The following is an 11,526-nucleotide window of genomic DNA, read 5'->3' as shown; positions in this document are numbered from 1 at the left end:
TATATCATGAACCAGCCAATTCTGTGTAACTTTTAATAATCCTTCAAAAAATAGGATGATTTTGGAAAGCATTAACCTGTTTTTATACTTTCCTTTTAAAACTAGTAATACATATTTTCTTAGGAAAATTTGTAAAGCAATATCAATTAGTCAAGCAGAAACCAAATTTGTTTTTCTTTCTGAATGTTCAAAAGTTCAGAAGTGATAAAAATCTGTTTATATTCAGTCATGCATGTAGAAAATGGCATTGGCACAGGTAAGAGCCCTGACCGCAGAGCTAGGCATTAAGCCCAGACCACCACTGGTTGTAGAAATATGGAGTAAAAAAAAATAAAGAAGAGAAGAAAAAGCATAAGTAAGATAGAATGAAAAGAAGGGAGGGAGGGAGGAAGGGAGGAAGAGAGGGAAAGAGGGAGGGAGAAAAGAAAGAAAGAAAGGAAGGAAAAGGAGGGAAGGAAAAGAAAGAAAGGAAGGAAGGGAAGGGAAGAAGAAAAGAAGGAGGGAAATGAAGAAAATGAAAGGAAGAGAAGGAAGGAAGGAGAGGGGGAAAAGAAAAGATAAAAACAGAAAGGAAAAGGAAAGAAAGGGGAAAAAAGGAAAAGAAACAGGAGAGGAAAATGAAAAGAACATGAAGGAAAAAGAAAAGGAAACAAAAATAAAAGAAAGGAAAAGGAAAGGAAAATGAAGGAACAGAGAGGAAAAGGAAAGGAAATGAAGAAAAAAGAGGAAGGAAAGAAAGGAAGAAAAGGAAAGAAGAACATAAAAGAAGGAAAGGAAAGGAAGGAAAGGAAGGAGAGAGGGGAGGAGAGAGATCGAGGGAGAGATAATGGGAGAGAGAGGGAGAAAGAGAAAGGGAGGGAAGAGAGGTGGAGAAAGAGGGAGAGAGAAAGAAGAAAGACAAAGAAAGAGAATCAAAAAGAAGAAAAAAAATAAAGAGTTAAAGAGAAAAAAGAAAAGAAAGAAAAAAAGAAAAGAAAAAGAAAAGAAATAAAAAAGACAAAGCAAAAAGGAAAGAAAGAAAGAAAAAAGAAAAGAAAGAACAGAAGAAAGGGAAAGAGAAAAAGAAAGAAGAAAAAGACAAAGGAAGAACCAAAGAGAAGGAAAAACAAAGTAAGAAAGAAATAATGAGAAAGAAAAAGAGGGAGAAAGAAAAGAAAGAAAAGAGAAAGAGAAAAAAGAAAGAAAAAGATATTTATAAAAAGGAGAGAATGAAAGAAGAAAGCAATTAAGCAAGAAAGAGAAAGAAGAAAAAGAATGAAAAGAGAGAAAGAAAGAAGGAAGGAAAGGAAGGAAAGGAAGGAAGGAAGAAAGAAGGAAGGAAGGAAAGGAAGAAAGGAAAGGAAGGAAGGAAAGGGAGAAAGAAAAGGAAAGGAAAGGAAGGAAAGAAAATAAGGAAAGAAAATAAGGAAAGGAAAGAAAGGAAGGAAGGAAAGGAAGGAAGAAAAGGAAGGAAAGGAAGAAAGCAAAGGAAGGAAAGGAAGGAAGGAAAGGAAGGAAAGGAAAGGAAGGAAGGAAAGGAAAGGAAGGAAAGGAAGGAAAGGAAAGGAAAGGAAAAGAAGGGAAGGGAAGGGAAGGGAAAGGAAGGGAAAGGAAAGGAAAGGGAAGGGAAGGAAAGGAAAGGAAAGGAAAGGAAAGGAAAGGAAAGGAAAGGAAAGGAAAGGAAAGGAAAGGAAAGGAAAGGAAAGGAAAGGAAAGGAAAGGAAAGGAAAGGAAAGGAAAGGAAAGGAAAGGAAAGGAAAGGGAAGGAAAGGAAAGGAAAGGGAAGGGAAGGGAAGGGAAGGGAAGGGAAGGGAAGGGGAGGGGAGGGGAGGGGAGGGAAGGGAAGGGAAGGGAAGGAAGGAGAGGGAAGGAAGTAGAGGAAAGGAAGTAAAGGAAAGGAAGGAAAAGGAGAGGAAGGAAAGGAAAGGAAAGGAAAAAGGGAAGGGAAGGGAAGGGAAGAAGGGAAGGGTAGAAGGGAAGGGAAGAAGGGAAGGGAAGGAAGGAAGGAAAGGAAGGAAGGAAAGGAAAGGAAAGAAAAGGAAGGAAAAGGAAAAAGGAAGGAAAAGAAAAAAGAAGGAAAGAAAAAGGAAGGAAAGAAAGGAAGAAAGGAAGAGAGGGAGGAAGGGAAGGAGGGAATTCAGGGCAGGTCAGGGCAGAGCAGAGAAATGAAGGGAAGGGAAGGGAAAGGGAAGGGAAGGGGGAAGGGGGAGGAAGGGGGAAGGAAGGAAGGGGGAAGGGAGGCAGGGGGAAGGAAGGCAGGGGAAGGAAGGGGGAAGAAGGGGGAAGGAACTGGGAAGGAAGGGGGAGGGGGAGGAAAGGGGAAGGAAGGGGGAGGGGGAGGAAAGGGGAAGGAAGGGGGAGGGGAGGAAGGGGGAAGGAAGGGGGAGGGGGAGGAAAGGGGAAGGAAGGGGGAGGGGAGGGGGAAGGGGGAAGGGGGAAGGGAGAGGGAAGGGAAGGGGAAGGGAGGGGAAAGGGCAAGGAAAAAGGAAGGGAAAGGAGGACTTTGTTACAGCAGACCAACCAACTTTCAGCAGAAAGTTTTTATTCTTTTTTGTTTCTTTCTTTCTGGAACGAAAGACCTATACCTATGTCAAATAAGAGCATTTAGTCTGATAAAAGAGGTGCCAGAAATAGAAACAGGTTTGTATTGTAGATGCTAAATATAGGTAAGAGAATGAAAATTTTAAATATCAACAGAATACAAAATTACCTTAAAATAAATGTAAAATTTTGAAAATGTGGTTCTCAAAATTTTTTGAAGTAAGTAAAAAACATATTTCAAACATGACAATAACAATGCTAGGATTACTTTATAAATAGGTAGCCAAATAAAAAGGAAAAAAGATCCAGAGATAGGATTCATTCTGGATCTTTATTGTCCATTAATATATATATATATATATTTGAATATTGAAAATAGCTGTTTTTAATCCTAAATTGTTTAGAGGGCTTAACATAAAAGGATTTCTCCTTTTATGCAGAGGAAAAGAAAGTTGTGAAGTTAGAGTTTTCTATTTGCTTTTAAGGAACCTTAAAGAATTTATCCATTTGTATTGTTCCGATTTATTTTTCTAATATTTTTCACTCCAAATTCCCTTTAGCTCTTAATAAAAATTTATGGCCCAAGATAAATCCCTTACTATATAGTTAAGATGCAGGCTAAACATATATACCAAGGGACTTTTATTGTTTTATTTTTATTTTAAATAATTTTTATTGTGACCAACGTGAATTACAAATCCTTCACAATAATATTTTGGTACATATTGGCATTAAAACAAAGATATTCCCACCACCAGTGCTGTCCTCCCTCCCTCCCAGTTCCCAGTATCCCCCTCCTTTTCCCCCCAGACTGCTAGGGTAACTGGACCCCTCTGTGACTTGTTAAAGATTGGCTAGCGATTCTGATGTTGACTTTGGGTTTGGTGTTTAAGTCTGATCTTTTCTTATTTTTACTCAGTGTTCATACCACTGTTTGGTTCTGGTACCATCCATCCCCCCCCCCTCAATTTATGAAGCAGAACAAAATGATTCAATGGGGTCGAGTGGTGCAACAAGGGGTAAGGCGTCTGCCTTGTCTGTGCTAGCCTAGGATGGACTTGGATTCGATCCCCAGCATACCATATGCACTCCAAGCCAGGAGCCATCTCTGAGCGCATAGCCAGGAATGGCCCAAAAACCAAAAGGGTGGGGGGACAGGGAAATAGCACTAAGGTAGGGTGTTTGCCTTGCATGCAGAAGGACGGTGATATGAATCCCAGCATCCCATAAGGTCCCCGAGCCTGCCAGGAGGGATTTCTGAGCATAGAGCCAGGTGTAACCCCTGAGCACTGCCAGGTGTGACACCCCCCCCAAATAAAACCAAGATGATTCAAGTTATGTGGTTCTGTTTTTTTTTAAAGAAGAAATAAAGAACAACAAACAAAAAATGGGGGAGTCCATTATAAATATCAATTTAAAAAGAAGGGGAAAAAAGAAAAACATAACAAGAAATACAAAAAGAAAAACCAAATAGATAAAACGAAAAAAAATAAAAGGAAACAAAATCAAACAAAAAGCCCAAACTAGCAACTACACAAAAGCACCACAGCAACAAATACAATAGTTGAACAATAACCACAAGAACAAAAGAAAAAAAAAAAGAAAACTAAGTCTATCCAACAAAACAGATTTCCTTGAAATCAATTAACAGCTCAATTTGGGAATACAACTTGCATCTTGAGAATCCATGTTTTGTGCTTTCCATTCAAGGAAAATATTGAATTAACCTATTGCACTAAGTTCCATCACCTGTACCACCTCCAGCAAACCTCACCCGTCCAGCTTTCCATACAAACAGTCCTTGCTGTGCACATTGCCTTCCACTGCTGCCCTAATCCCTTGCTTAAAGTACTGTGCAAACTCGCTTACGGGAAATTGCTGGACTGAATGTTTCATAGTTGCCTGAGGGAGATATTTGGTTATTGATGCTCTGAGAAGCAGGGGCTGCATTCTTTTGAAATGGACTGATGATGACAAGCTTTTACCAAAGTGACATTTTCTTCCTTGAGGGCTTGATTGTAGGAGATATGTGAAATATGAAAGGATTACTTCATTTTGTTTACTTATTTACTTTGCCCTTAAAAAAAGAAACAATATGAGGGCATTGCCTCCTCTCATCAGACTCTGACCCACAGATTCAATTAAAGAGCTTTCCTGGAAGTTTGCTCTTTCTTGAGGTTCACCTGCAGGGGAAGAATGAGTATGTGCTGGCTTGAAATCAAAGACAGTGCAAACATCCTCAGTTCAAATTACTCTGAGTCCATATTTCTATTAAATTTCCAGTAAAGTATGCTCAATAAATCATATCATTTGAAATTAATTGTTTCAATGAGGCATTTAATTTTGCACAATCCATTGCTCTGGGTGTATATTAGCTAAATATTTATGAGATGATTTCCAAAGCAGTCAGATTTGTTAAGGACAGAAGATAACTATCTTCCCGTATGATTTGCCTGAGATTTTTTTTTCTCCTAACTGATTACCAAAATGTCAAAAGTTGTGAAGAGTATTTGTACAGTTTGCAGTAAATGAAGTATAGTATGTTAGATTTTCAATTAATGGCCCAGGCTGTTTCATAAAGTGTGACAGCTGAGAGCTCCCTTGCACATCTCTATCCATCAAATTGCTAAAACTGAACAAATAAAAGCAAAATGTTGATTTGTCAGGACAGAAAGAAACCAACACCTGAAGAAGCAGCCCCACCAAAAGCAAATAAGCCACTGGTTGTGTTTGCCATCAATTGTTTACAAAACAAGAGAAGCAAAGAAAATAACTGATGATATATTATTGTCAGCCATTAATTGCTGGTAAATATATATTGAATGTTAATAAAGATTCTTTAGGATTCATTCCATGTATAAATTTATTTACTATAAAATATTTGCAAATCAGAAACAGAAGGCAACCATATGCTGTACATGTTTTCACTCCTCTTTTCCCTCTTTATTCCACACAGTTTTAGTAGCTATCTTTGTTTCTATTGTTATGTTTACTCTGTTCTCTATCTTGTATTAATTAAGTGTATAGCCACGGACAAGTCATTTAATATCTCTGAAATTCTGTCTTCATTTAGATATGCCATGATGTAAGATTTAAGTGGGTTACTTAAAGATCGGAGATCTTGACTTAAAACCAAGTCATATGTCTCAACCATGGAGTGATCATTATTAGATTGTGTACTTTTTATGAGTGAAGCAATGGACCTTATTAGATTCGTTTTATTATATCTTAAATGTATTTTCCCTTCAAAATAATATAAATATTTAAATAATTATTTTATCTGAAATAATGTATAAGTTAGACATGATTTAACTAAATATCCTATACAGCAGAAAACAAACATGGTCATTGCTCTGTTATAAATATAATGATACATTGTACTTTGAAGTATGTAATCTACTTTGTCCTTTCTATATAGCTTTATTTTTATTTGTTGTAATTTTGGGGTCATACCCAGCATTGCTTATTAGTTACTTCTGACTAAATACTCAGAAATAATTCTTGGTCGGCTTGGAGGACCATATAAAATGCCAGCGATCAAACTCAAGTCGCCTCCTGCAAGGCAAATGCCCTCCTCTCTGTGCTATTACTCCAGTCCAATAGTGTTGTATTTTAATGGGAAAAGTGATGCTCATTGTATATTAAGTCTTATATTCATAATGTTAAAAAAGTGAAGCCTGTTTGCATATTATATAAAATACCATTAGTTTATTCATTCATAAATTCAGTTTATATTTTAGTCAGTGTACATTTATGTATTCACATATGGCTCATAGTATGACTTACAAGTATATTAGAAGTGATCTACAACATATATCCTTTGCCTGTAAACTATGCATGCTGTTAATGGGAGTATATAACTGAATTTCTTACTAATTATTTAGGTTATACCTTATTTTTATTGTAACTCTGACATCTTCCTTACATACTGAATAGTTAAAAATGTATATATTAATTTTATATGTCGCTACCATTTTAAATGTACTATATGCTTATTAAGAAAAAAAATTGGGATCAATAGTTAGCAGTACAAAGCACTTACTCCTGGCTCCGTGCTCAACAATCACTCCTGTCAGTACTTAGAAGACATTTTGGGTGCCAAGGATTAAAAATATTTGATTGCATGCAAACATATTATACTATTTCCCCAGTCCAAAGAAAGAATAATTTATTTTTTGTCCCCCCATTCACAATACAGACCAGGCAAAGGGACTAGTTTGAGGTGTATAGGGGGAGCATTTACTGTACCTCCTCTTCTATACAGTCAGTGTAAAGAACACAGCCTGTGGTAAGCATTGGGAGGTCTTATCTTTTATTTATATATATATAATGCAACATTCTCATCACCAATATCCCAAGTGTCCTTCCTCCCTACCCCACACTGGTCTGTACTCTAGACAGGCTTTCTACTTCCCTCATTCGGTCACATTTTGTTATGACAGTACTCAGTGTAATTATTTCTGTGACTGCACTGAACAATCCCTGTGGTGAACTTCATGTCGGGAGCTGGACCCTCCAGTTCTCCTCTAATATGTCTCTGAGAATCATTACACAAATGTTTTTCATTTTTCTCAAAATCCATAGATGAGTGAGTGAGAAAGAATAATTTAATGACAACTATATGCAAGGCATCTTAGTACTCTGAATATTCAAAATTGGCAAAATGTAGGTATCAACCAGGATACCTGGGATAAAAGCACATTATCATACAATACTTACATAACAAGGTACATACAATACACAACAACAAGAGAGAGTTAGAGGGTGCAGATTAGTATGTGGTGAAGCTGCAATCACTTCTCATAGGGAAAATTCTATTGGTCAGAAGGAAAATGTTTGGGATCATGAGATCTAGCTCTGAAAGAGGTGGTAAATTTTCAGATTAGCAAAGCATTGTAAAGAAGTAAATTGCTGGGGCTGGAGAGATAGCATGGAGGTAAGGCATTTGCCTTTCATGCAGAAGGTCATTGGTTCGAATCCTGCCGTCCCATATGGTCCCCTGAGCCTGCCAGGAGCGATTTCTGAGCTTGGAGCCAGGAGTAACCCCTGAGCACTGCTGGGTGTGACCCAAAAACCAAAAAAAAAAAAACAAAAAGAAGTAATTTTCATACATATGATCAGATTGCATTTTTTCATGGGTTTAATTGTCAAAATTTTCTTTTTCTTTTTTTCTTTTTTTCTTTTTTTTTTTTTTTTTTTGCAGAGTGAGTGTCAGGGTCATACCCAGTGGCACTCAGGGTTTAATCCTGGCTCTGCACTAAGAAATCACTCCTGAAGACTGAGAGACCATATGGGATACGAGGATTGAAAAGGGATTGGCATTGTGCAAGGAAAATGCCCTACCCACTGTCATATTGCTCTGGCCCTATTTTTCAAATTTCTAATACTCCTTTTAAAAACCACCACTTCAAACCCCATTGAAATCTGCATGAATCTTCTGATGGCATAACAGAAAAAATGAGCTTGGGAGTCAGGCTTGTTTTTACTATTAGAACTCTTTAATAACAAACTTTAGATACTTTTATAATCTATGTGAATCCTATTTCCTTCATGTTAATATCAGTTGAAAAATATTAAAGATGGGGCTGGAGAGCTAGCTCAAAGGGCTGGAATGTAAGGGTGTCTTGCACAAGGCTCCAAATGTGAACTCTGGTTCTACATATACCCTCTCTTCCTATAACCTCTAGGAATGGTTCTGGTGGCAGCACTGAGGTGGTCTAGATATTAACCATCTGGTACCAACCACATATCCATCATCAACTGGCCCCAGGATATTTCCACATCAAAATCTAATGAAAAATTTATAAGGACACTTACCTTGTCTAATTTTTATCAGATTTAGAAGAAATAATCTATAGAAATCATCTCTAAAGTGCAGTGTCAAAATGAGCATTAAAATACATGCTAACTCCCTTGTTCTCATAGTTTATAACTAGTAGCAAGTGGAATTCATTGTTGTTCAACAACTAAAATGTATCCTCAGGTATAGTAGTTGAAAACGGCTTTCTTAGGCAAATATATATATATTCCATTCATTTTGAATTTTTCCTCTACTAGAAGGTCTTTGTAATTTCTTTAATGTTTGATTAAGATGCAACTAGTTTATATGTCAGTGTAGCAAAACAGCTCACCAATATATAGAGAGAAAGTAGAAGCATGTGGAATTTCAGATGCTCACTTCTTCAGAGCTTGCCAATATAAGCCTGGAATTTGTAGGCATTTAATGGAGTTATATTTCTGAACAGAAATTATAGGGTAGATATCCTCAGTGAAATCTCACTGAATCATCAGAGAAAAATTAGTTTTATTGTCCTTGTTATGTAAAGAGGCAACTTTGGCCTCACCTATCACAGCACTCTTCAGAATAGCTGACAGTTGTTTATCTCACAAACACACAGAGCTCACCCTGCCTTTCACCTTTCCACACTTTCTCTGTCAACAGCAGACATTTATTATCACAGGAAGAAAGAGATTACCTTAAGCATTGCTTTTACTATGATTAATGTGGAGAATAATCATCGAAGGGTACAGTTTCACAAAGGAAACAAATGTCTGTCTTTATGGATTATTGAAAATCATAATGTTTCATCTTCTGTAGGAAAATGAAATGATCAAATACCAGTTTGCAGTATTCAAAGGAAATATAGATACCATTTAGATATCGTTGGTGTTCATCCATAAAGCAGGAAAAGCATTATGTGCTATTCATGTATGCATTAAGACTATTGAAAAAGATGCATTGTGCGGGAGAGGACAGAATTGGATGCAGAATCAGGCAAGCCTACTTTGAGTCTTGATATGTCAGTAGAAATGAAATATTCTGCTAATTCAAAAATAGCTTTATATGTATACAACACTTATACAATCGTTATCTCAAATGACCTTAAGAGTTATTAAGTTAAAAGGTGGAGCATTGGTTTGTTAAACATTCATTTTTTTAAAAGTCCTGGATGATATCCACATTTAGAAAAGTAATCCTGAGTCAACTCATTCTATTTTTTTCCTTTTGGGTCACACCAAGAAGTGCTTATGTACTCCTTCAACATTGCTCATAGGCCATACCTGATAGTACTTAGGAGACCATGCAGTACCAGGGATTAAATTAAGGTTTTTGTATGTGAAGCATAGATGGTATAATTCTTTTGACCTATCTTCCTGACCCTGCCCTCAGTGTTTACTAATACAATTTCCCTCGGAGATCCCACACATATCTGGATTGCCACTATAGTTTCCTAACTGATCTATTTCAGTTGGCATCTGCTTGAAATCCATTCTATGAATAAAAGTTAAGACATTACTTCTAAAATATAAATTATTTTATGCTACTTTACTGTTAGGCTAATGTCATCATACTGACTGTAGAATAATACAGGTACTCATAATTATGATCATTTAATTAGTCTGGAGTCAGTGGGCACAAGCTCTGGTGATCTGTATACAGATCTAAATGTAGTGAATAAACTCCATCTTTAAACCATCCAGAAGAATCTTTAATACAACACCAATAGCTCTTGTTTTCTATCAGTCTTTATATATTCACTAATTGCTCCTTTAAGGTTTCAACTTAACAATTCATGTTAAAAAGATATATTCTAAATCCTATATCCAGGTACCAAAATGTCTTCCTACTTTATTTTGTAGCAAATCACCACAAAAACATGGTAGTCATTTATTTTGTCCAATCATATCTCCAGACAGCAGTGCCAGATCATCTGATCCATGGCTATTGACTTGGCAGCTTAAAGGCAGACTTGAATCATCATCGGACTACTTATCCCTCCTATATGCACTGCTGGTACAATACGATATAAGTGATTGTGATCAGAAAAGATGGAGGGGACTAGTGATAGCACAGTGGCAGAGCATTTGCCTTGCATGCAGCCAACCCCTGATGGACTTTGGTTGAATTCTCGGCATTCCGTATGGTCCCCTGAACCTGCCAGGAAAGATTTCTGAGCACAGATCGAGAACTAAACCCTGAGTGATTCCAGGTGTGACCCAAAAAAAAAAAAAAAAAAAAAAAACAAAATAAAAAAGGAAAATATGGGGTTCCTGAACACTCCTTTTCTTTCAGAAATGTCTCTACATACTTACTCCCATATTATAGTGTATAGTATATAGACACTAGTATATAGTATATATAGGAAGGGAGTTCTACCCTGCCTCAGTTCTCTCAGTGTGTAGATTAGAAGCCTCTTAGGCATTGAGTTGAGATAATATCTTTTATCATATGCAGCAACCACATTCTAGGAAATTTTTTAGGTAGTAAGTCATTATTCAATACAATATAGGTGAGTCTATACATAATAATAATACAGGCTCAAAACAAATTTGAAGATGGGGGATAGATCAGAGGTTGAAAGTTCCTGCCTTGCAACATGCTATGAGTTTAATCACTTGACCATGAGTTTAATCCCTGGTGTTTCTCTCATTCTTTAACTGCAGTCTTTGAAGATCTCAGTCTGGAATCCCAGGAGTGTCAGATCCTGGACACAAGGTGTGATCCCTGAAACTAAAATGTGTAACCCCTGAAAAACTCCACAACTAAAGTTGTATGGTCCCCATGGTCAAGGGTTTGACCCTGGAGAAGCATGTGACCCAGAGTGCAAGTACCATAACTACTTGTTTTATTCCTTCGAGCAAGTACAACAACCAAGTGTGTATGATCCCTGGTCATTGCAGCAGCAACAGCAACAAAAGGGAAGGGAGGAGAAAAAAATGGTTTGAAAACCAATGTAATTGAAACTAGTAGGTAAGTTAATTAGATGAGAGTTTTGCCTGTATTTTTATTGTAGCTATCTACCCACAGGTGTTTTTGGAGGGAGCAAGGTTAGAGGTTTATTGAGTTATAAGTGACATAACATAAACTTCCCACATTTGAAATGTACAGTCTGATCAGCTTTAACATATGAATATATTCATGAATGAATCTATCACCATAATAATGAATACATCTGAAGTCTCCCAGATTCCTCATTCTACAACCTCCCTTTCCCCTATACAGAG

General features: G+C 37.0%; 1 non-coding gene across 1 annotated transcript; it reads right to left on the bottom strand.

The window, feature by feature from the left end:
- Positions 1-6,693: 6,693 nt before the first annotated feature.
- Positions 6,694-6,825, bottom strand: LOC126028764 (small nucleolar RNA SNORA51). Its single transcript, XR_007502479.1, has one exon. It is a non-coding gene; the product is annotated as a small nucleolar RNA SNORA51 (small nucleolar RNA).
- Between the last annotated feature and the right edge of the window lie 4,701 nt (positions 6,826-11,526).

The sequence above is a fragment of the Suncus etruscus genome, chromosome 14 (genome assembly GCF_024139225.1).
Source record: "Suncus etruscus isolate mSunEtr1 chromosome 14, mSunEtr1.pri.cur, whole genome shotgun sequence".
Lineage (NCBI taxonomy): Eukaryota > Metazoa > Chordata > Mammalia > Eulipotyphla > Soricidae > Suncus > Suncus etruscus.
Note: the sequence above shows the minus strand (reverse complement) of the source record. Positions and strands in the feature narration are given on the sequence as shown.